This window comes from Chiloscyllium plagiosum, unplaced genomic scaffold (genome assembly GCF_037043375.1).
Source record: "Chiloscyllium plagiosum isolate Xiang-an unplaced genomic scaffold, Cpla_swu_hap1 HiC_scaffold_28, whole genome shotgun sequence".
NCBI lineage: Eukaryota > Metazoa > Chordata > Chondrichthyes > Orectolobiformes > Hemiscylliidae > Chiloscyllium > Chiloscyllium plagiosum.
In genome coordinates this window covers 27,696,132-27,720,070 of record NW_028270166.1, presented here as the reverse complement: position 1 = coordinate 27,720,070, position 23,939 = coordinate 27,696,132, and positions in this window count along the sequence as shown.

Below are 23,939 nucleotides of genomic sequence, written 5' to 3'. Positions count from 1 at the left end.
ATTTACATGGACATTAGAGAACGGACTTGTAGAAATCAATGTGTAATTGATTCCAAGTATTGTTCCTACGTATACTGCCAAATAGTACGAGAGATAACATGAACTGTTGTTAAGACAAGCTGACCACCCAGGATGTTGCATATTATGACCTCTGGGCAAGTACAAGCAGCAACATGCACCCAGCTGCAGAGTTGCTTTTGCTGTCAATGCTTTCATCTTTGAGTAATTCAACAGTGTTTGTAAACGCAGTCTTCACAGCTGTGCTTTTGTATACTCACCAGTTGTTGAAGAAACCGCTGGAGTGACCGTGGATTCTTCTGTTGTTGAAACTTCAGTCGCGGACAGTGTTGATGTTGATATTGTGCTTGTTAAGACGGGAGCTGATGTGGAGGTCGGTGAAGTTTTTGAGCTCAATGTACTTGCAGTGGAAGTTTCTGTTGCTGAATAAGGTCACATTAGTATTAAGGTAACTGAAGAGACTTGATCAAGATATGAAAGACTTTGAACAAAATGCTGTTGGCGATTGTGAAATTTGTTGTGAATGGTGCAGGAACTGTTGTGTGAATTGTTGTAACTTTAATAAAGCGTCTTGCAGATATTGGGGGAGTTGTGATTGTGATGGCAGGAGATGATATACACACTTGTGTTTCTGTGGTTGACTGTGTAATTACATTCATAGTTGTTGTGGTGCATAGAAAAGTTGATGAACTGAATGTGGTGCAAAAAAACCATGAATGAAATTGAATCCCGGCATTACAGATTCATAGATTCTGGTGTGGTGCAACATGCTGATTAGCCTGACACTATCATACTGCAAAGCAGGTATCAGTAAATTGCATTTGCACATGCTTCTACTCTGCAGAAATCTCCTCCTTGTCGACAATCAATATTCCTCAACTACACCTTCATTCTGCATTGTAAGACTTGCAGGAGATCGTGTGATGACCAAAAGGTGCAATAGAGAAGAGAGCAATCATACTCACCAGTTGTCGTGGGGATTGATGTCAATGTTGTTCCTTCAGATGATGATGATTGTGTGGAGCTTGCGGTAGATGTCTCTGCTGCTGTGGTTGTTGAAGCAGAAGCCGATGTAGATGTCAGAGCTTCTGTGGATGGCTGTGAAGTTGCAGTCGATGATTCTGCCACTGTGATGAAAATGTATTTACACGGTTATTAGGAAACAGACTTGGAGGAAGCAATGTGTAAATGTTTGAACAGAGATTGTACTCCAAGTACTTTTCATAGACATATTGCCAGATACCATGAGAGATAACATGGCTTGTTGTTAAGTCTCAGAGACAACCCAGGATGTTGCCTAATATGGTCTCTGGTCAAAAACAACGACCAATACGCAACCTAAATGCAGAGTTGCTTTTAGTATCGATTTTTCATCTTCAAGTAGTTCAAAAGTGTTTGTAAAAGCAATCTTCAAAGGTGTGCTTTTGTATACCCACCAGGTGTTGAAGAAACCGCTGGAGTGACCGTGGATTTTTCAGTTGTTGAAACTTCAGTCGAGGACAGTGTTGGTGTTGATGATATTGCGTTTGTTGAGACACCAGCTGATGTGGAGGTCGGTGAAGTTGTTGGGCTCAATGTACTTGCAGTGGAAGTTTCTGTTGTTGAAAAAGATCACATTATTATGAAGGTAACTGCAATGAATCGATCCAAGATAGGAAGGAACTTATTCAAAAGGCTGCAAAACCTGTCGCGAATGGTGCAGGGATTATTGTCGTGTGAATTGTTGGTGATTCACAAGAGTACCCTGCAGACGTTGGGGGACCTGTGGCTGTGGTGGCCAGACATGATGTCTAGGCTTGTACTTCAGTGGTTGATTGTACAATTACAATGAAAGTTGCTGTTGTCCATGAAAAAGATGACAAACTGAATGAAGTGCACTAAACCTTGAAGTACACACCACCCAAACATGACAGATTAATCAATTCTGGTGTCGTGCAACATGCTGAATAGCCTGACACGATCATACTGCAAAGCAGGTATCAGTCAATTGCATTTGCACATGTTTCTACTCTGCAGTAATCTCCTCCTTGTCAACAATCAATATTCTTCAACTACACCTCCTTCTTGCATTGTAAGACTTGCAGGAGATCGAGCAATATCCAAAAGGTGCAATAGAGAAGAGACCAATCGAACTCACCACTTGTTGTGGGGAGTGATGTCACTGTTGTTCCTTCAGATGATGATGATTGTGTGGAGCTTGCGGTAGATGTCTCTGCTGCTGTGGTTGTTGAAGCAGAAGCCGATGTAGATGTCAGAGCTTCTGTGGATGTCTGTGAAGTTGCAGTCGATGTTTCTGTCGCTGTGAGAAAAAGAAATTTACATGGACGTTAGGGAACGGACTTGTAGAAATCAATGTGTAATTGATTACAAGTATAGTTCCTACGTATACTGCCAAATATTACGAGAGATAACATGAACTGTTGTTAAGACCAGCAGACCACCCAGGATGTTGCATATTATGACCTCTGGGCAAGTACAAGCAGCAACATGCACCCAACTGCAGAGTTGCTTTTGCTATCAATGCTTTCATCTTTAAGTAATTCAACAGTGTTTGTGAACGCAGTCTTCACAGCTGTGCTTTTGTTTACTCACCAGTTGTTGAAGAGACCGCTGGAGTGACCGTGGATTCTTCAGTTGTTGATACTTCAGTCGCGGACAGTGTTGATGTTGATATTGTGCTTGTTGAGACGGGAGCTGATGTGGAGGTCGGTGAAGTTTTTGAGCTCAATGTACTTGCAGTGGAAGTTTCTGTTGCTGAATAAGGTCACATTAGTATTAAGGTAACTGAAGAGACTTGATCAAGATATGAAAGACTTTGAACAAAATGCTGTTGGCGATTGTGAAACTTGTTGTGATTGGTGCAGGAACTGTTGTGTGAATTGTTGTAACTTTAATAAAGCGTCTTGCAGATATTGGGGGAGTAGCGATTGTGATGGCAGGAGATGATATACACACTTGTGTTTCTGTGGTTGACTGTGTAATTACATTCATAGTTATTGTGGTGCAGAGAAAAGTTGATGAACTGAATGTGGTGCAAAAAAACCATGAATGAAAATGAATCCCGGCATTACAGATTCATAGATTCTGGTGTGGTGCAACATGCTGATTAGCCTGACACGATCATACTGCAAAGCAGGTATCAGTAAATTGCATTTGCACATGCTTCTACTCTGCAGAAATCTCCTCCTTGTCAACAATCAATATTCTTCAACTACACCTCCTTCTTGCATTGTAAGACTTGCAGGAGATCGAGTGATGTCCAAAAGGTGCAATAGAGAAGAGAGCAATCATACTCACCAGTTGTCGTGGGGATTGATGTCAATGTTGTTCCTTCAGATGTTGATGATTGTGTGGAGCTTGCGGTAGATGTCTCTGCTGCTGTGGTTGTTGAAGCAGAAGCCGATGTAGATGTCAGAGCTTCTGTGGTTGGCTGTGAAGTTGCAGTCGATGATTCTGCCACTGTGATGAAAATGTATTTACACGGTTATTAGGAAACAGACTTGGAGGAAGCAATGTGTAAATGTTTGAACAGAGATTGTACTCCAAGTACTTTTCACAGATATATTGCCAGATACCATGAGAGATAACATGGCCCGTTGTGAAGTCTCAGAGACAACCCAGGATGCTGCCTAATATGGTCTCTGGTCAAATACAACCAGCAATACGCAACCTAAATGCAGACAGGCTTTAAGTATCGATTTTTTCATCTTCAAGTGGTTCAAAAGTGTTTGTAAAAGCAATCTTCAAAGGTGTGCTTTTGCATACCCACCAGGTATTGAAGAAACCGCTGGAGTGACCGTGGATTCTTCAGTTGTTGAAACTTCAGTAGAGGACAGTGTTGGTGTTGATGATATTGCGTTTGTTGAGACACCAGCTGATGTGGAGGTCGGTGAAGTTGTTGGGCTCAATGCACTTGCAGTGGAAGTTTCTGTTGTTGAAAAAGATCACATTATTATGAAGGTAAATGCAATGAATCGATCCAAGATAGGAAGGAACTTATTCAAAAGGCTGCAAAGCCTGTTGCGAATGGTGCAGGGATTATTGTTGTGTGAATTGTTGGTGATTTACAAGAGCACCCTGCAGACGTTGGGGGACCTGTGGCTGTGGTGGCCAGACATGATGTCGAGGCTTGTACTTCAGTGGTTGATTGTACAATTACAATGAAAGTTGCTGTTGTCCATGAAAAAGATGCCAAACTGAATGAAGTGCACTAAACCTTGAAAGACACAGCACCTAAACATGATAGATTCATCGATTTTGGTGTCGTGCAGCATGCTGAATAGCCTGACACGATCACACTGCAAAGCAGGTATCAGTAAATTGCATTTGCACATGCTTCTACTCTGCAGAAATCTCCATCCTTGTCAACAATCAATATTCTTCAACTACACCTCCTTCTTGCATTGTAAGACTTGCAGGTGATCGAGCAATATCCAAAAGGTGCAATAGACCAATCGAACTCACCACTTGTTGTGGGGAGTGATGTCACTGTTGTTCCTTCAGATGTTGATGATTGTGTGGAGCTTGCGGTAGATGTCTCTGCTGCTGTGGTTGTTGAAGCAGAAGCCGATGTAGATGTCAGAGCTTCTGTGGATGTCTGTGAACTGACAGTCGATGTATCTGTGGCTGTGAGAAAAAGAAATTTACATGGACATTAGAGAACGGACTTGTAGAAATCAATGTGTAATTGATTCCAAGTATTGTTCCTACGTATACTGCCAAATAGTACGAGAGATAACATGAACTGTTGTTAAGACAAGCAGACAACCCAGGATGTTGCATATTATGACCTCTGGGCAAGTACAAGCAGCAACATGCACCCAGCTGCAGAGTTGCTTTTGCTATCAATGCTTTCATCTTTGAGTAATTCAACAGTGTTTGTAAACGCAGTCTTCACAGCTGTGCTTTTGTATACTCACCAGTTGTTGAAGAGACCGCTGGAGTGACCGTGGATTCTTCAGTTGTTGAAACTTCAGTCGCGGACAGTGTTGATGTTGATATTGTGCTTGTTAAGACGGGAGCTGATGTGGAGGTCGGTGAAGTTTTTGAGCTCAATGTACTTGCAGTGGAAGTTTCTGTTGCTGAATAAGGTCACATTAGTATTAAGGTAACTGAAGAGACTTGATCAAGATATGAAAGACTTTGAACAAAATGCTGTTGGCGATTGTGAAATTTGTTGTGAATGGTGCAGGAACTGTTGTGTGAATTGTTGTAACTTTAATAAAGCGTCTTGCAGATATTGGGGGAGTTGTGATTGTGATGGCAGGAGATGATATACACACTTGTGTTTCTGTGGTTGACTGTGTAATTACATTCATAGTTATTGTGGTGCAGAGAAAAGTTGATGAACTGAATGTGGTGCAAAAAAACCATGAATGAAATTGAATCCCGGCATTACAGATTCATAGATTCTGGTGTGGTGCAACATGCTGATTAGCCTGACACTATCATACTGCAAAGCAGGTATCAGTAAATTGCATTTGCACATGCTTCTACTCTGCAGAAATCTCCTCCTTGTCGACAAGTAATATTCCTCAACTACACCTTCATTCTGCATTGTAAGACTTGCAGGAGATCGTGTGATGACCAAAAGGTGCAATAGAGAAAAGAGCAATCATACTCACCAGTTGTCGTGGGGATTGATGTCAATGTTGTTCCTTCAGATGATGATGATTGTGTGGAGCTTGCGGTAGATGTCTCTGCTGCTGTGGTTGTTGAAGCAGAAGCCGATGTAGATGTCAGAGCTTCTGTGGATGGCTGTGAAGTTGCAGTCGATGATTCTGCCACTGTGATGAAAATGTATTTACACGGTTATTAGGAAACAGACTTGGAGGAAGCAATGTGTAAATGTTTGAACAGAGATTGTACTCCAAGTACTTTTCATAGACATATTGCCAGATACCATGAGAGATAACATGGCTTGTTGTTAAGTCTCAGAGACAACCCAGGATGTTGCCTAATATGGTCTCTGGTCAAAAACAACGACCAATACGCAACCTAAATGCAGAGTTGCTTTTAGTATCGATTTTTCATCTTCAAGTAGTTCAAAAGTGTTTGTAAAAGCAATCTTCAAAGGTGTGCTTTTGTATACCCACCAGGTGTTGAAGAAACCGCTGGAGTGACCGTGGATTTTTCAGTTGTTGAAACTTCAGTCGAGGACAGTGTTGGTGTTGATGATATTGCGTTTGTTGAGACACCAGCTGATGTGGAGGTCGGTGAAGTTGTTGGGCTCAATGTACTTGCAGTGGAAGTTTCTGTTGTTGAAAAAGATCACATTATTATGAAGGTAACTGCAATGAATCGATCCAAGATAGGAAGGAACTTATTCAAAAGGCTGCAAAACCTGTCGCGAATGGTGCAGGGATTATTGTCGTGTGAATTGTTGGTGATTCACAAGAGTACCCTGCAGACGTTGGGGGACCTGTGGCTGTGGTGGCCAGACATGATGTCTAGGCTTGTACTTCAGTGGTTGATTGTACAATTACAATGAAAGTTGCTGGTGTCCATGAAAAAAGATGACAAACTGAATGAAGTGCACTAAACCTTGAAGTACACACCACCCAAACATGACAGATTAATCAATTCTGGTGTTGTGCAACATGCTGAATAGCCTGACACTATCATACTGCAAAGCAGGTATCAGTCAATTGCATTTGCACATGTTTCTACTCTGCAGTAATCTCCTCCTTGTCAACAATCAATATTCTTCAACTACACCTCCTTCTTGCATTGTAAGACTTGCAGGAGATCGAGCAATATCCAAAAGGTGCAATAGAGAAGAGACCAATCGAACTCACCACTTGTCGTGGGGAGTGATGTCACTGTTGTTCCTTCAGATATTGATGATTGTGTGGAGCTTGCGGTAGATGTCTCTGCTGCTGTGGTTGTTGAAGCAGAAGCCGATGTAGATGTCAGAGCTTCTGTGGATGTCTGTGAAGTTGCAGTCGATGTTTCTGTCGCTGTGAGAAAAAGAAATTTACATGGACGTTAGGGAACGGACTTGTAGAAATCAATGTGTAATTGATTACAAGTATAGTTCCTACGTATACTGCCAAATATTACGAGAGATAACCTGAACTGTTGTTAAGACCAGCAGACCACCCAGGATGTTGCATATTATGACCTCTGGGCAAGTACAAGCAGCAACATGCACCCAACTGCAGAGTTGCTTTTGCTATCAATGCTTTCATCTTTAAGTAATTCAACAGTGTTTGTGAACGCAGTCTTCACAGCTGTGCTTTTGTTTACTCACCAGTTGTTGAAGAGACCGCTGGAGTGACCGTGGATTCTTCAGTTGTTGAAACTTCAGTCGCGGACAGTGTTGATGTTGATATTGTGCTTGTTGAGACGGGAGCTGATGTGGAGGTCGGTGAAGTTTTTGAGCTCAATGTACTTGCAGTGGAAGTTTCTGTTGCTGAATAAGGTCACATTAGTATTAAGGTAACTGAAGAGACTTGATCAAGATATGAAAGACTTTGAACAAAATGCTGTTGGCGATTGTGAAACTTGTTGTGATTGGTGCAGGAACTGTTGTGTGAATTGTTGTAACTTTAATAAAGCGTCTTGCAGATATTGGGGGAGTAGCGATTGTGATGGCAGGAGATGATATACACACTTGTGTTTCTGTGGTTGACTGTGTAATTACATTCATAGTTATTGTGGTGCAGAGAAAAGTTGATGAACTGAATGTGGTGCAAAAAAACCATGAATGAAAATGAATCCCGGCATTACAGATTCATAGATTCTGGTGTGGTGCAACATGCTGATTAGCCTGACACGATCATACTGCAAAGCAGGTATCAGTAAATTGCATTTGCACATGCTTCTACTCTGCAGAAATCTCCTCCTTGTCAACAATCAATATTCTTCAACTACACCTCCTTCTTGCATTGTAAGACTTGCAGGAGATCGAGCAATATCCAAAAGGTGCAATAGAGAAGAGACCAATCGAACTCACCACTTGTCGTGGGGAGTGATGTCACTGTTGTTCCTTCAGATATTGATGATTGTGTGGAGCTTGCGGTAGATGTCTCTGCTGCTGTGGTTGTTGAAGCAGAAGCCGATGTAGATGTCAGAGCTTCTGTGGATGGCTGTGAAGTTGCAGTCGATGATTCTGCCACTGTGATGAAAATGTATTTACACGGTTATTAGGAAACAGACTTGGAGGAAGCAATGTGTAAATGTTTGAACAGAGATTGTACTCCAAGTACTTTTCACAGATATATTGCCAGATACCATGAGAGATAACATGGCCCGTTGTGAAGTCTCAGAGACAACCCAGGATGCTGCCTAATATGGTCTCTGGTCAAATACAACCAGCAATACGCAACCTAAATGCAGACAGGCTTTAAGTATCGATTTTTTCATCTTCAAGTGGTTCAAAAGTGTTTGTAAAAGCAATCTTCAAAGGTGTGCTTTTGCATACCCACCAGGTATTGAAGAAACCGCTGGAGTGACCGTGGATTCTTCAGTTGTTGAAACTTCAGTAGAGGACAGTGTTGGTGTTGATGATATTGCGTTTGTTGAGACACCAGCTGATGTGGAGGTCGGTGAAGTTGTTGGGCTCAATGCACTTGCAGTGGAAGTTTCTGTTGTTGAAAAAGATCACATTATTATGAAGGTAAATGCAATGAATCGATCCAAGATAGGAAGGAACTTATTCAAAAGGCTGCAAAGCCTGTTGCGAATGGTGCAGGGATTATTGTTGTGTGAATTGTTGGTGATTTACAAGAGCACCCTGCAGACGTTGGGGGACCTGTGGCTGTGGTGGCCAGACATGATGTCGAGGCTTGTACTTCAGTGGTTGATTGTACAATTACAATGAAAGTTGCTGTTGTCCATGAAAAAGATGCCAAACTGAATGAAGTGCACTAAACCTTGAAAGACACAGCACCTAAACATGATAGATTCATCGATTTTGGTGTCGTGCAGCATGCTGAATAGCCTGACACGATCACACTGCAAAGCAGGTATCAGTAAATTGCATTTGCACATGCTTCTACTCTGCAGAAATCTCCATCCTTGTCAACAATCAATATTCTTCAACTACACCTCCTTCTTGCATTGTAAGACTTGCAGGAGATCGAGCAATATCCAAAAGGTGCAATAGACCAATCGAACTCACCACTTGTTGTGGGGAGTGATGTCACTGTTGTTCCTTCAGATGTTGATGATTGTGTGGAGCTTGCGGTAGATGTCTCTGCTGCTGTGGTTGTTGAAGCAGAAGCCGATGTAGATGTCAGAGCTTCTGTGGATGTCTGTGAACTGAGAGTCGATGTATCTGTGGCTGTGAGAAAAAGAAATTTACATGGACATTAGAGAACGGACTTGTAGAAATCAATGTGTAATTGATTCCAAGTATTGTTCCTACGTATACTGCCAAATAGTACGAGAGATAACATGAACTGTTGTTAAGACAAGCTGACAACCCAGGATGTTGCATATTATGACCTCTGGGCAAGTACAAGCAGCAACATGCACCCAGCTGCAGAGTTGGTTTTGCTATCAATGCTTTCATCTTTGAGTAATTCAACAGTGTTTGTAAACGCAGTCTTCACAGCTGTGCTTTTGTATACTCACCAGTTGTTGAAGAGACCGCTGGAGTGACCGTGGATTCTTCAGTTGTTGAAACTTCAGTCGCGGACAGTGTTGATGTTGATATTGTGCTTGTTAAGACGGGAGCTGATGTGGAGGTCGGTGAAGTTTTTGAGCTCAATGTACTTGCAGTGGAAGTTTCTGTTGCTGAATAAGGTCACATTAGTATTAAGGTAACTGAAGAGACTTGATCAAGATATGAAAGACTTTGAACAAAATGCTGTTGGCGATTGTGAAATTTGTTGTGAATGGTGCAGGAACTGTTGTGTGAATTGTTGTAACTTTAATAAAGCGTCTTGCAGATATTGGGGGAGTTGTGATTGTGATGGCAGGAGATGATATACACACTTGTGTTTCTGTGGTTGACTGTGTAATTACATTCATAGTTGTTGTGGTGCATAGAAAAGTTGATGAACTGAATGTGGTGCAAAAAAACCATGAATGAAATTGAATCCCGGCATTACAGATTCATAGATTCTGGTGTGGTGCAACATGCTGATTAGCCTGACACTATCATACTGCAAAGCAGGTATCAGTAAATTGCATTTGCACATGCTTCTACTCTGCAGAAATCTCCTCCTTGTCGACAAGCAATATTCCTCAACTACACCTTCATTCTGCATTGTAAGACTTGCAGGAGATCGTGTGATGACCAAAAGGTGCAATAGAGAAAAGAGCAATCATACTCACCAGTTGTCGTGGGGATTGATGTCAATGTTGTTCCTTCAGATGATGATGATTGTGTGGAGCTTGCGGTAGATGTCTCTGCTGCTGTGGTTGTTGAAGCAGAAGCCGATGTAGATGTCAGAGCTTCTGTGGATGGCTGTGAAGTTGCAGTCGATGATTCTGCCACTGTGATGAAAATGTATTTACACGGTTATTAGGAAACAGACTTGGAGGAAGCAATGTGTAAATGTTTGAACAGAGATTGTACTCCAAGTACTTTTCATAGACATATTGCCAGATACCATGAGAGATAACATGGCTTGTTGTTAAGTCTCAGAGACAACCCAGGATGTTGCCTAATATGGTCTCTGGTCAAAAACAACGACCAATACGCAACCTAAATGCAGAGTTGCTTTTAGTATCGATTTTTCATCTTCAAGTAGTTCAAAAGTGTTTGTAAAAGCAATCTTCAAAGGTGTGCTTTTGTATACCCACCAGGTGTTGAAGAAACCGCTGGAGTGACCGTGGATTTTTCAGTTGTTGAAACTTCAGTCGAGGACAGTGTTGGTGTTGATGATATTGCGTTTGTTGAGACACCAGCTGATGTGGAGGTCGGTGAAGTTGTTGGGCTCAATGTACTTGCAGTGGAAGTTTCTGTTGTTGAAAAAGATCACATTATTATGAAGGTAACTGCAATGAATCGATCCAAGATAGGAAGGAACTTATTCAAAAGACTGCAAAACCTGTCGCGAATGGTGCAGGGATTATTGTCGTGTGAATTGTTGGTGATTCACAAGAGTACCCTGCAGACGTTGGGGGACCTGTGGCTGTGGTGGCCAGACATGATGTCTAGGCTTGTACTTCAGTGGTTGATTGTACAATTACAATGAAAGTTGCTGTTGTCCATGAAAAAGATGACAAACTGAATGAAGTGCACTAAACCTTGAAGTACACACCACCCAAACATGACAGATTAATCAATTCTGGTGTCGTGCAACATGCTGAATAGCCTGACACTATCATACTGCAAAGCAGGTATCAGTCAATTGCATTTGCACATGTTTCTACTCTGCAGTAATCTCCTCCTTGTCAACAATCAATATTCTTCAACTACACCTCCTTCTTGCATTGTAAGACTTGCAGGAGATCGAGCAATATCCAAAAGGTGCAATAGAGAAGAGACCAATCGAACTCACCACTTGTCGTGGGGAGTGATGTCACTGTTGTTCCTTCAGATATTGATGATTGTGTGGAGCTTGCGGTAGATGTCTCTGCTGCTGTGGTTGTTGAAGCAGAAGCCGATGTGGATGTCAGAGCTTCTGTGGATGTCTGTGAAGTTGCAGTCGATGTTTCTGTCGCTGTGAGAAAAAGAAATTTACATGGACGTTAGGGAACGGACTTGTAGAAATCAATGTGTAATTGATTCCAAGTATTGTTCCTACGTATCCTGCCAAATATTACGAGAGATAACATGAACTGTTGTTAAGACCAGCAGACAACCCAGGATGTTGCATATTATGACCTCTGGGCAAGTACAAACAGCAACATGCACCCAACTGCAGAGTTGCTTTTGCTATCAATGCTTTCATCTTTCAGTAATTCAACAGTGTTTGTGAACGCAGTCTTCACAGCTGTGCTTTTGTTTACTCACCAGTTGTTGAAGAAACCGCTGGAGTGACCGTGGATTCTTCAGTTGTTGAAACTTCAGTCGCGGACAGTGTTGATGTTAATATTGTGCTTGTTGAGACGGGAGCTGATGTGGAGGTCGGTGAAGTTGTTGAGCTCAATGTACTTGCAGTGTAAGATTCTGTTGCTGAATAAGGTCACATTAGTATTAAGGTAACTGAAGAGACTTGATCAAGATATGAAAGACTTTGAACAAAATGCTGTTGGCGATTGTGAAACTTGTTGTGATTTGTGCAGGAACTGTTGTGTGAATTGTTGTAACTTTAATAAAGCGTCTTGCAGATATTGGGGGAGTAGCGATTGTGATGGCAGGAGATGATATACACACTTGTGTTTCTGTGGTTGACTGTGTAATTACATTCATAGTTATTGTGGTGCAGAGAAAAGTTGATGAACTGAATGTGGTGCAAAAAAACCATGAATGAAAATGAATCCCGGCATTACAGATTCATAGATTCTGGTGTGGTGCAACATGCTGATTAGCCTGACACGATCATACTGCAAAGCAGGTATCAGTAAATTGCATTTGCACATGCTTCTACTCTGCAGAAATCTCCTCCTTGTCAACAATCAATATTCTTCAACTACACCTCCTTCTTGCATTGTAAGACTTGCAGGAGATCGAGTGATGTCCAAAAGGTGCAATAGAGAAGAGAGCAATCATACTCACCAGTTGTCGTGGGGATTGATGTCAATGTTGTTCCTTCAGATGTTGATGATTGTGTGGAGCTTGCGGTAGATGTCTCTGCTGCTGTGGTTGTTGAAGCAGAAGCCGATGTAGATGTCAGAGCTTCTGTGGATGGCTGTGAAGTTGCAGTCGATGATTCTGCCACTGTGATGAAAATGTATTTACACGGTTATTAGGAAACAGACTTGGAGGAAGCAATGTGTAATCGTTTGAACAGAGATTGTACTCCAAGTACTTTTCACAGATATATTGCCAGATACCATGAGAGATAACATGGCCCGTTGTGAAGTCTCAGAGACAACCCAGGATGCTGCCTAATATGGTCTCTGGTCAAATACAACCAGCAATACGCAACCTAAATGCAGACAGGCTTTAAGTATCGATTTTTTCATCTTCAAGTGGTTCAAAAGTGTTTGTAAAAGCAATCTTCAAAGGTGTGCTTTTGCATACCCACCAGGTATTGAAGAAACCGCTGGAGTGACCGTGGATTCTTCAGTTGTTGAAACTTCAGTAGAGGACAGTGTTGGTGTTGATGATATTGCGTTTGTTGAGACACCAGCTGATGTGGAGGTCGGTGAAGTTGTTGGGCTCAATGCACTTGCAGTGGAAGTTTCTGTTGTTGAAAAAGATCACATTATTATGAAGGTAAATGCAATGAATCGATCCAAGATAGGAAGGAACTTATTCAAAAGGCTGCAAAGCCTGTTGCGAATGGTGCAGGGATTATTGTTGTGTGAATTGTTGGTGATTTACAAGAGCACCCTGCAGACGTTGGGGGACCTGTGGCTGTGGTGGCCAGACATGATGTCGAGGCTTGTACTTCAGTGGTTGATTGTACAATTACAATGAAAGTTGCTGTTGTCCATGAAAAAGATGACAAACTGAATGAAGTGCACTAAACCTTGAAAGACACAGCACCTAAACATGATAGATTCATCGATTTTGGTGTCGTGCAGCATGCTGAATAGCCTGACACGATCACACTGCAAAGCAGGTATCAGTAAATTGCATTTGCACATGCTTCTACTCTGCAGAAATCTCCATCCTTGTCAACAATCAATATTCTTCAACTACACCTCCTTCTTGCATTGTAAGACTTGCAGGAGATCGAGCAATATCCAAAAGGTGCAATAGACCAATCGAACTCACCACTTGTTGTGGGGAGTGATGTCACTGTTGTTCCTTCAGATGTTGATGATTGTGTGGAGCTTGCGTTGGATGTCTCTGCTGCTGTGGTTGTTGAAGCAGAAGCCGATGTAGATGTCAGAGCTTCTGTGGATGTCTGTGAACTGACAGTCGATGTATCTGTGGCTGTGAGAAAAAGAAATTTACATGGACATTAGAGAACGGACTTGTAGAAATCAATGTGTAATTGATTCCAAGTATTGTTCCTACGTATACTGCCAAATAGTACGAGAGATAACATGAACTGTTGTTAAGACCAGCAGACAACCCAGGATGTTGCATATTATGACCTCTGGGCAAGTACAAGCAGCAACATGCACCCAACTGCAGAGTTGCTTTTGCTATCAATGCTTTCATCTTTGATTAATTCAACAGTGTTTGTAAACGCAGTCTTCACAGCTGTGCTTTTGTATACTCACCAGTTGTTGAAGAGACCGCTGGAGTGACCGTGGATTCTTCAGTTGTTGAAACTTCAGTCGCGGACAGTGTTGATGTTGATATTGTGCTTGTTAAGACGGGAGCTGATGTGGAGGTCGGTGAAGTTTTTGAGCTCAATGTACTTGCAGTGGAAGTTTCTGTTGCTGAATAAGGTCACATTAGTATTAAGGTAACTGAAGAGACTTGATCAAGATATGAAAGACTTTGAACAAAATGCTGTTGGCGATTGTGAAATTTGTTGTGATTGGTGCAGGAACTGTTGTGTGAATTGTTGTAACTTTAATAAAGCGTCTTGCAGATATTGGGGGAGTAGCGATTGTGATGGCAGGAGATGATATACACACTTGTGTTTCTGTGGTTGACTGTGTAATTACATTCATAGTTGTTGTGGTGCATAGAAAAGTTGATGAACTGAATGTGGTGCAAAAAAACCATGAATGAAATTGAATCCCGGCATTACAGATTCATAGATTCTGGTGTGGTGCAACATGCTGATTAGCCTGACACTATCATACTGCAAAGCAGGTATCAGTAAATTGCATTTGCACATGCTTCTACTCTGCAGAAATCTCCTCCTTGTCGACAAGCAATATTCCTCAACTACACCTTCATTCTGCATTGTAAGACTTGCAGGAGATCGTGTGATGACCAAAAGAGGCAATAGAGAAAAGAGCAATCATACTCACCAGTTGTCGTGGGGATTGATGTCAATGTTGTTCCTTCAGATGATGATGATTGTGTGGAGCTTGCGGTAGATGTCTCTGCTGCTGTGGTTGTTGAAGCAGAAGCCGATGTAGATGTCAGAGCTTCTGTGGATGGCTGTGAAGTTGCAGTCGATGATTCTGCCACTGTGATGAAAATGTATTTACACGGTTATTAGGAAACAGACTTGGAGGAAGCAATGTGTAAATGTTTGAACAGAGATTGTACTCCAAGTACTTTTCATAGACATATTGCCAGATACCATGAGAGATAACATGGCTTGTTGTTAAGTCTCAGAGACAACCCAGGATGTTGCCTAATATGGTCTCTGGTCAAAAACAACGAGCAATACACAACCTAAATGCAGAGTTGCTTTTAGTATCGATTTTTCATCTTCAAGTAGTTCAAAAGTGTTTGTAAAAGCAATCTTCACAGGTGTGCTTTTGTATACCCACCAGGTGTTGAAGAAACCACTGGAGTGACCGTGGATTCTTCAGTTGTTGAAACTTCAGTCGAGGACAGTGTTGGTGTTGATGATATTGCGTTTGTTGAGACACCAGCTGATGTGGAGGTCGGTGAAGTTGTTGGGCTCAATGTACTTGCAGTGGAAGTTTCTGTTGTTGAAAAAGATCACATTATTATGAAGGTAACTGCAATGAATCGATCCAAGATATGAAGAAATTTATTCAAATAGCTGCAAAGCCTGTTGCGAATGGTGCAGGGATTATTGTTGTGTGAATTGTTGGTGATTTACAAGAGCACCCTGCAGATGTTGGGGGACCTGTGGCTGTGGTGGCCAGACATGATGTCTAGGCTTGTACTTCAGTGGTTGATTGTACAATTACAATGAAACTTGCTGTTGTCCATGAAAAAGATGACAAACTGAATGAAGTGCACTAAACCATGAAAGAAACAGCACCTAAACATGACAGATTCATCGATTCTGGTGTCGTGCAACATGCTGAATAGCCTGACACTATCATACTGCAAAGCAGGTATCAGTAAATAGCATTTGCACATGCTTCTACTCTGCAGAAATCTCCTCGTTGTCAACAATCAATATTCTTCAACTACACCTCCTTCTTGCATTGTAAGACTTGCAGGAGATCGAGCAATATCCAAAAGGTGCAATAGAGAAGAGACCAATCGAACTCACCACTTGTCGTGGGGAGTGATGTCACTGTTGTTCCTTCAGATGTTGATGATTGTGTGGAGCTTGCGGTAGATGTCTCTGCTGCTGTGGTTGTTGAAGCAGAAGCCGATGTAGATGTCAGAGCTTCTGTGGATGTCTGTGAACTGATAGTCGATGTTTCTGTCGAGTGAGAAAAAGAAATTTACATGGACATTAGAGAACGGACTTGTAGAAATCAATGTGTAATTGATTCCAAGTATTGTTCCTACGTATACTGCCAAATACTACGAGAGATAACATGAACTGTTGTTAAGACCAGCAGACCACCCAGGATGTTGCATATTATGACCTCTGGGCAAGTACAAGCTGCAACATGCACCCAGCTGCAGAGTTGCTTTTGCTATCAATACTTTCATCTTTGAGTAATTCAACAGTGTTTGTAAACGCAGTCTTCACAGCTGGGCTTTTGTATACTCACCAGTTTTTGAAGAAACCGCTGGAGTGACCGTGGATTCTTCAGTTGTTGAAACTTCAGTCGCGGACAGTGTTGATGTTGATATTGTGCTTGTTGAGACGGGAGCTGATGTGGAGGTCGGTGAAGTTGTTGAGCTCAATGTACTTGCAGTGTAAGATTCTGTTGCTGAATAAGGTCACATTAGTATTAAGGTAACTGAAGAGACTTGATCAAGATATGAAAGACTTTGAACAAAATGCTGTTGGCGATTGTGAAACTTGTTGTGAATGGTGCAGGAACTGTTGTGTGAATTGTTGTAACTTTAATAAAGCGTCTTGCAGATATTGGGGGAGTTGTGATTGTGATGGCAGGAGATGATATACACACTTGTGTTTCTGTGGTTGACTGTGTAATTACATTCATAGTTGCTGTGGTGCATAGAAAAGTTGATGAACTGAATGTGGTGCAAAAAAACCATGAATGAAAATGAATCCCGGCATGACAGATTCATAGATTCTGGTGTGGTGCAACATGCTGATTAGCCTGACACGATCATACTGCAAAGCAGGTATCAGTAAATTGCATTTGCACATGCTTCTACTCTGCAGAAATCTCCTCCTTGTCAACAATCAATATTCTTCAACTACACCTCCTTCTTGCATTGTAAGACTTGCAGGAGATCGAGTGATGTCCAAAAGGTGCAATAGAGAAGAGAGCAATCATACTCACCAGTTGTCGTGGGGATTGATGTCAATGTTGTTCCTTCAGATGTTGATGATTGTGTGGAGCTTGCGGTAGATGTCTCTGCTGCTGTGGTTGTTGAAGCAGAAGCCGATGTAGATGTCAGAGCTTCTGTGGATGGCTGTGAAGTTGCAGTCGATGATTCTGCCACTGTGATGAAAATGTATTTACACGGTTATTAGGAAACAGACTTGGAGGAAGCAATGTGTAATCGTTTGAACAGAGATTGTACTCCAAGTACTTTTCACAGATATATTGCCAGATACCATGAGAGATAACATGGCCCGTTGTGAAGTCTCAGAGACAACCCAGGATGCTGCCTAATATGGTCTCTGGTCAAATACAACCAGCAATACGCAACCTAAATGCAGACAGGCTTTAAGTATCGATTTTTTCATCTTCAAGTGGTTCAAAAGTGTTTGTAAAAGCAATCTTCAAAGGTGTGCTTTTGCATACCCACCAGGTATTGAAGAAACCGCTGGAGTGACCGTGGATTCTTCAGTTGTTGAAACTTCAGTAGAGGACAGTGTTGGTGTTGATGATATTGCGTTTGTTGAGACACCAGCTGATGTGGAGGTCGGTGAAGTTGTTGGGCTCAATGCACTTGCAGTGGAAGTTTCTGTTGTTGAAAAAGATCACATTATTATGAAGGTAAATGCAATGAATCGATCCAAGATATGGAGGAACTTATTCAAATAGCTGCAAAGCCTGTTGCGAATGGTGCAGGGATTATTGTTGTGTGAATTGTTGTTGATTTACAAGAGCACCCTGCAGACGTTGGGGGACCTGTGGCTGTGGTGGCCAGACATGATGTCTAGGCTTGTACTTCAGTGGTTGATTGTACAATTACAATGAAAGTTGCTGTTGTCCATGAAAAAGATGACAAACTGAATGAAGTGCACTAAACCTTGAAAGACACAGCACCTAAACATGATAGATTCATCGATTTTGGTGTCGTGCAGCATGCTGAATAGCCTGACACGATCACACTGCAAAGCAGGTATCAGTAAATTGCATTTGCACATGCTTCTACTCTGCAGAAATCTCCATCCTTGTCAACAATCAATATTCTTCAACTACACCTCCTTCTTGCATTGTAAGACTTGCAGGAGATCGAGCAATATCCAAAAGGTGCAATAGACCAATCGAACTCACCACTTGTTGTGGGGAGTGATGTCACTGTTGTTCCTTCAGATGTTGATGATTGTGTGGAGCTTGCGGTAGATGTCTCTGCTGCTGTGGTTGTTGAAGCAGAAGCCGATGTAGATGTCAGAGCTTCTGTGGATGTCTGTGAACTGACAGTCGATGTATCTGTGGCTGTGAGAAAAAGAAATTTACATGGACATTAGAGAACGGACTTGTAGAAATCAATGTGTAATTGATTCCAAGTATTGATCCTACGTATACTGCCAAATAGTACGAGAGATAACATGAACTGTTGTTAAGACAAGCTGACAACCCAGGATGTTGCATATTATGACCTCTGGGCAAGTACAAGCTGCAACATGCACCCAACTGCAGAGTTGCTTTTGCTATCAATGCTTTCATCTTTGAGTAATTCAACAGTGTTTGTAAACGCAGTCTTCACAGCTGTGCTTTTGTATACTCACCAGTTGTTGAAGAGACCGCTGGAGTGACCGTGGATTCTTCAGTTGTTGAAACTTCAGTCGCGGACAGTGTTGATGTTGATATTGTGCTTGTTAAGACGGGAGCTGATGTGGAGGTCGGTGAAGTTTTTGAGCTCAATGTACTTGCAGTGGAAGTTTCTGTTGCTGAATAAGGTCACATTAGTATTAAGGTAACTGAAGAGACTTGATCAAGATATGAAAGACTTTGAACAAAATGCTGTTGGCGATTGTGAAATTTGTTGTGAATGGTGCAGGAACTGTTGTGTGAATTGTTGTAACTTTAATAAAGCGTCTTGCAGATATTGGGGGAGTTGTGATTGTGATGGCAGGAGATGATATACATACTTGTAATTACATTCATAGTTGCTGAGGTGCATAGAAAAGTTGATGAACTGAATGTGGTGCAAAAAAACCATGAATGAAATTGAATCCCGGCATTACAGATTCATAGATTCTGGTGTGGTGCAACATGCTGATTAGCCTGACACTATCATACTGCAAAGCAGGTATCAGTAAATTGCATTTGCACATGCTTCTACTCTGCAGAAATCTCCTCCTTGTCAACAAGCAATATTCCTCAACTACACCTTCATTCTGCATTGTAAGACTTGCAGGAGATCGTGTGATGACCAAAAGGTGCAATAGAGAAGAGAGCAATCATACTCACCAGTTGTCGTGGGGATTGATGTCAATGTTGTTCCTTCAGATGATGATGATTGTGTGGAGCTTGCGGTAGATGTCTCTGCTGCTGTGGTTGTTGAAGCAGAAGCCGATGTAGATGTCAGAGCTTCTGTGGATGGCTGTGAAGTTGCAGTCGATGATTCTGCCACTGTGATGAAAATGTATTTACACGGTTATTAGGAAACAGACTTGGAGGAAGCAATGTGCAAATGTTTGAACAGAGATTGTACTCCAAGTACTTTTCATAGACATATTGCCAGATACCATGAGAGATAACATGGCTTGTTGTTAAGTCTCAGAGAAAACCCAGGATGTTGCCTAATATGGTCTCTGGTCAAAAACAACGAGCAATACGCAACCTAAATGCAGAGTTGCTTTTAGTATCGATTTTTCATCTTCAAGTAGTTCAAAAGTGTTTGTAAAAGCAATCTTCAAAGGTGTGCTTTTGTATACCCACCAGGTGTTGAAGAAACCACTGGAGTGACCGTGGATTCTTCAGTTGTTGAAACTTCAGTCGAGGACAGTGTTGGTGTTGATGATATTGCGTTTGTTGAGACACCAGCTGATGTGGAGGTCGGTGAAGTTGTTGGGCTCAATGTACTTGCAGTGGAAGTTTCTGTTGTTGAAAAAGATCACATTATTATGAAGGTAACTGCAATGAACCGATCCAAGATATGGAGGAATTTATTCAAATAGCTGCAAAGCCTGTTGCGAATGGTGCAGGGATTATTGTTGTGTGAATTGTTGGTGATTTACAAGAGCACCCTGCAGACGTTGGGGGACCTGTGGCTGTGGTGGCCAGACATGATGTCCAGGCTTCCACTTCAGTGGTTGATTGTACAATTACAATGAAAGTTGCTGTTGTCCATGAAAAAGATGACAAACTGAATGAAGTGCACTAAACCATGAAAGAAACAGCACCTAAACATGACAGATTCATCGATTCTGGTGTCGTGCAACATGCTGAATAGCCTGACACGATCATACTGCAAAGCAGGTATCAGTAAATTGCATTTGCACATGCTTCTACTCTGCAGAAATCTCCTCCTTGTCAACAATCAATATTCTTCAACTACACCTCCTTCTTGCATTGTAAGACTTGCAGGAGATCGAGCAATATCCAAAAGGTGCAATAGAGAAGAGACCAATCGAACTCACCACTTGTCGTGGGGAGTGATGTCACTGTTGTTCCTTCAGATGTTGATGATTGTGTGGAGCTTGCGGTAGATGTCTCTGCTGCTGTGGTTGTTGAAGCAGAAGCCGATGTAGATGTCAGAGCTTCTGTGGATGTCTGTGAACTGACAGTCGATGTTTCTGTCGCTGTGAGAAAAAGAAATTTACATGGACATTAGAGAACGGACTTGTAGAAATCAATGTGTAATTGATTCCAAGTATTGTTCCTACGTATACTGCCAAATACCACGAGAGGTAACATGAACTGTTGTTAAGACTAGAAGACAACGCAGGATGTTGCATATTATGACCTCTGGGCAAGTACAAGCAGCAACATGCACCCAAGTGCAGAGTTGCTTTTGCGATCAATGCTTTCATCTTTGAGTAATTCAACAGTGTTTGTAAACGCAGTCTTCACAGCTGTGCTTTTGTATACTCACCAGTTGTTGAAGAAACTGCTGGAGTGACCGTGGATTCTTCAGTTGTTGAAACTTCAGTCGTGGACAGTGTTAATGTTGATATTTTGCTTGTTGAGACGGGAGCTGATGTGGAGGTCGGTGAAGTTGTTGAGCTCAATGTACTTGCAGTGGAAGTTTCTGTTGCTGAATAAGGTCACATTACTATTACGGTAACTGAAGAGACTTGATCAAGATATGAAAGACTTTGAAAAAAATGCTGTTGGCGATTGTGAAATTTGTTGTGAATGGTGCAGGAACTGTTGTGTGAATTGTTGTAACTTTAATAAAGCGTCTTGCAGATATTGGGGGAGTTGTGATTGTGATGGCAAGAGATGATATACACACTTGTGTTTCTGTGGTTGACTGTGTAATTACATTCATAGTTGCTGTGGTGCCTAGAACAGTTGATGAACTGAATGTGGTGCAAAAAAACCATGAATGAAATTGAATCCCGGCATTACAGATTCATAGATTCTGGTGTGGTGCAACACGCTGATTAGCCTGACACTATCATACTGCAAAGCAGGTATCAGTAAATTGCATTTGCACATGCTTCTACTCTGCAGAAATCTCCTCCTTGTCAACAAGCAATATTCCTCAACTACACCTTCATTCTGCATTGTAAGACTTGCCGGAGATCGAGTGATGTCCAAAAGGTGCAATAGAGAAGAGAGCAATCATACTCACCAGTTGTTGTGGGGAGTGATGTCACTGTTGTTCCTTCAGATGTTGATGATTGTGTGGAGCTTGTGGTAGATGTCTCTGCTGCTGTGGTTGTTGAAGCAGAAGCCGATGTAGATGTCAGAGCTTCTGTGGATGTCTGTGAACTGATAGTCGATGTTTCTGTCGCTGTGAGAAAAAGAAATTTACATGGACATTAGAGAACGGACTTGTAGAAATCAATGTGTAATTGATTCCAAGTATTGTTCCTACGTATACTGCCAAATACTACGAGAGATAACATGAACTGTTGTTAAGACCAGCAGACAACCCAGGATGTTGCATATTATGACCTCTGGGCAAGTACAAGCAGCAACATGCACCCAACTGTCGAGTTGCTTTTGCTATCAATGCTTTCATCTTTGAGTAATTCAACAGTGTTTGTAAACGCAGTCTTCACAGCTGTGCTTTTGTATACTCACCAGTTGTTGAAGAAACCGCTGGAGTGACCGTGGATTCTTCAGTTGTTGAAACTTCAGTCGCGGACAGTGTTGATGTTGATATTTTGCTTGTTGAGACGGGAGCTGATGTGGAGGTCGGTGAAGTTGTTGAGCTCAATGTACTTGCAGTGGAAGTTTCTGTTGCTGAATAAGGTCACATTAGTATTAAGGTAACTGAAGAGACTTGATCAAGATATGAAAGACTTTGAAAAAAATGCTGTTGGCGATTGTGAAATTTGTTGTGAATGGTGCAGGAACTGTTGTGTGAATTGTTGTAACTTTAATAAAGCGTCTTGCAGATATTGGGGGAGTTGTGATTGTGATGGCAAGAGATGATATACACACTTGTGTTTCTGTGGTTGACATTGCAACTACATTCATAGTTGCTGTGGTGCCTAGAAAAGTTGATGAACTGAATGTGGTGCAAAAAAACCATGAATGAAATTGAATCCCGGCATTACAGATTCATAGATTCTGGTGTGGTGCAACATGCTGATTAGCCTGACACTATCATACTGCAAAGCAGGTATCAGTAAATTGCATTTGCACATGCTTCTACTCTGCAGAAATCTCCTCCTTGTCAACAAGCAATATTCTTCAACTACACCTTCATTCTGCATTGGAAGACTTGCCGGAGATCGTGTGATGTCCAAAAGGTGCAATAGAGAAGAGAGCAATCATACTCACCAGTTGTCGTGGGGAGTGATGTCACTGTTGTTCCTTCAGATGATGATGATTGTGTGGAGCTTGCGGTAGATGTCTCTGCTGCTGTGGTTGTTGAAGCAGAAGCCGATGTAGATGTCAGAGCTCCTGTGGATGGCTGTGAAGTTGCAGTCGATGATTCTGCCACTGTGATGAAAATGTATTTACACATTTATTAGGAAACAGACTTGGAGGAAGCAATGTGTAAATGTTTGAACAGAGATTGTACTCCAAGTACTTTTCATAGACATATTGCCAGATACCATGAGAGATAACATGGCTTGTTGTTAAGTCTCAGAGACAACCCAGGATGTTGCCTAATATGGTCTCTGGTCAAAAACAACGAGCAATACGCAACCTAAATGCAGAGTTGCTTTTAGTATCGATTTTTCATCTTCAAGTAGTTCAAAAGTGTTTGTAAAAGCAATCTTCAAAGGTGTGCTTTTGTATACCCACCAGGTGTTGAAGAAACCACTGGAGTGACCGTGGATTCTTCAGTTGTTGAAACTTCAGTCGAGGACAGTGTTGGTGTTGATGATATTGCGTTTGTTGAGACACCAGCTGATGTGGAGGTCGGTGAAGTTGTTGGGCTCAATGTACTTGCAGTGGAAGTTTCTGTTGTTGAAAAAGATCACATTATTATGAAGGTAACTGTAATGAACCGATCCAAGATATGGAGGAATTTATTCAAATAGCTGCAAAGCCTGTTGCGAATGGTGCAGGGATTATTGTTGTGTGAATTGTTGGTGATTTACAAGAGCACCCTGCAGACGTTGGGGGACCTGTGGCTGTGGTGGCCAGACATGATGTCCAGGCTTCCACTTCAGTGGTTG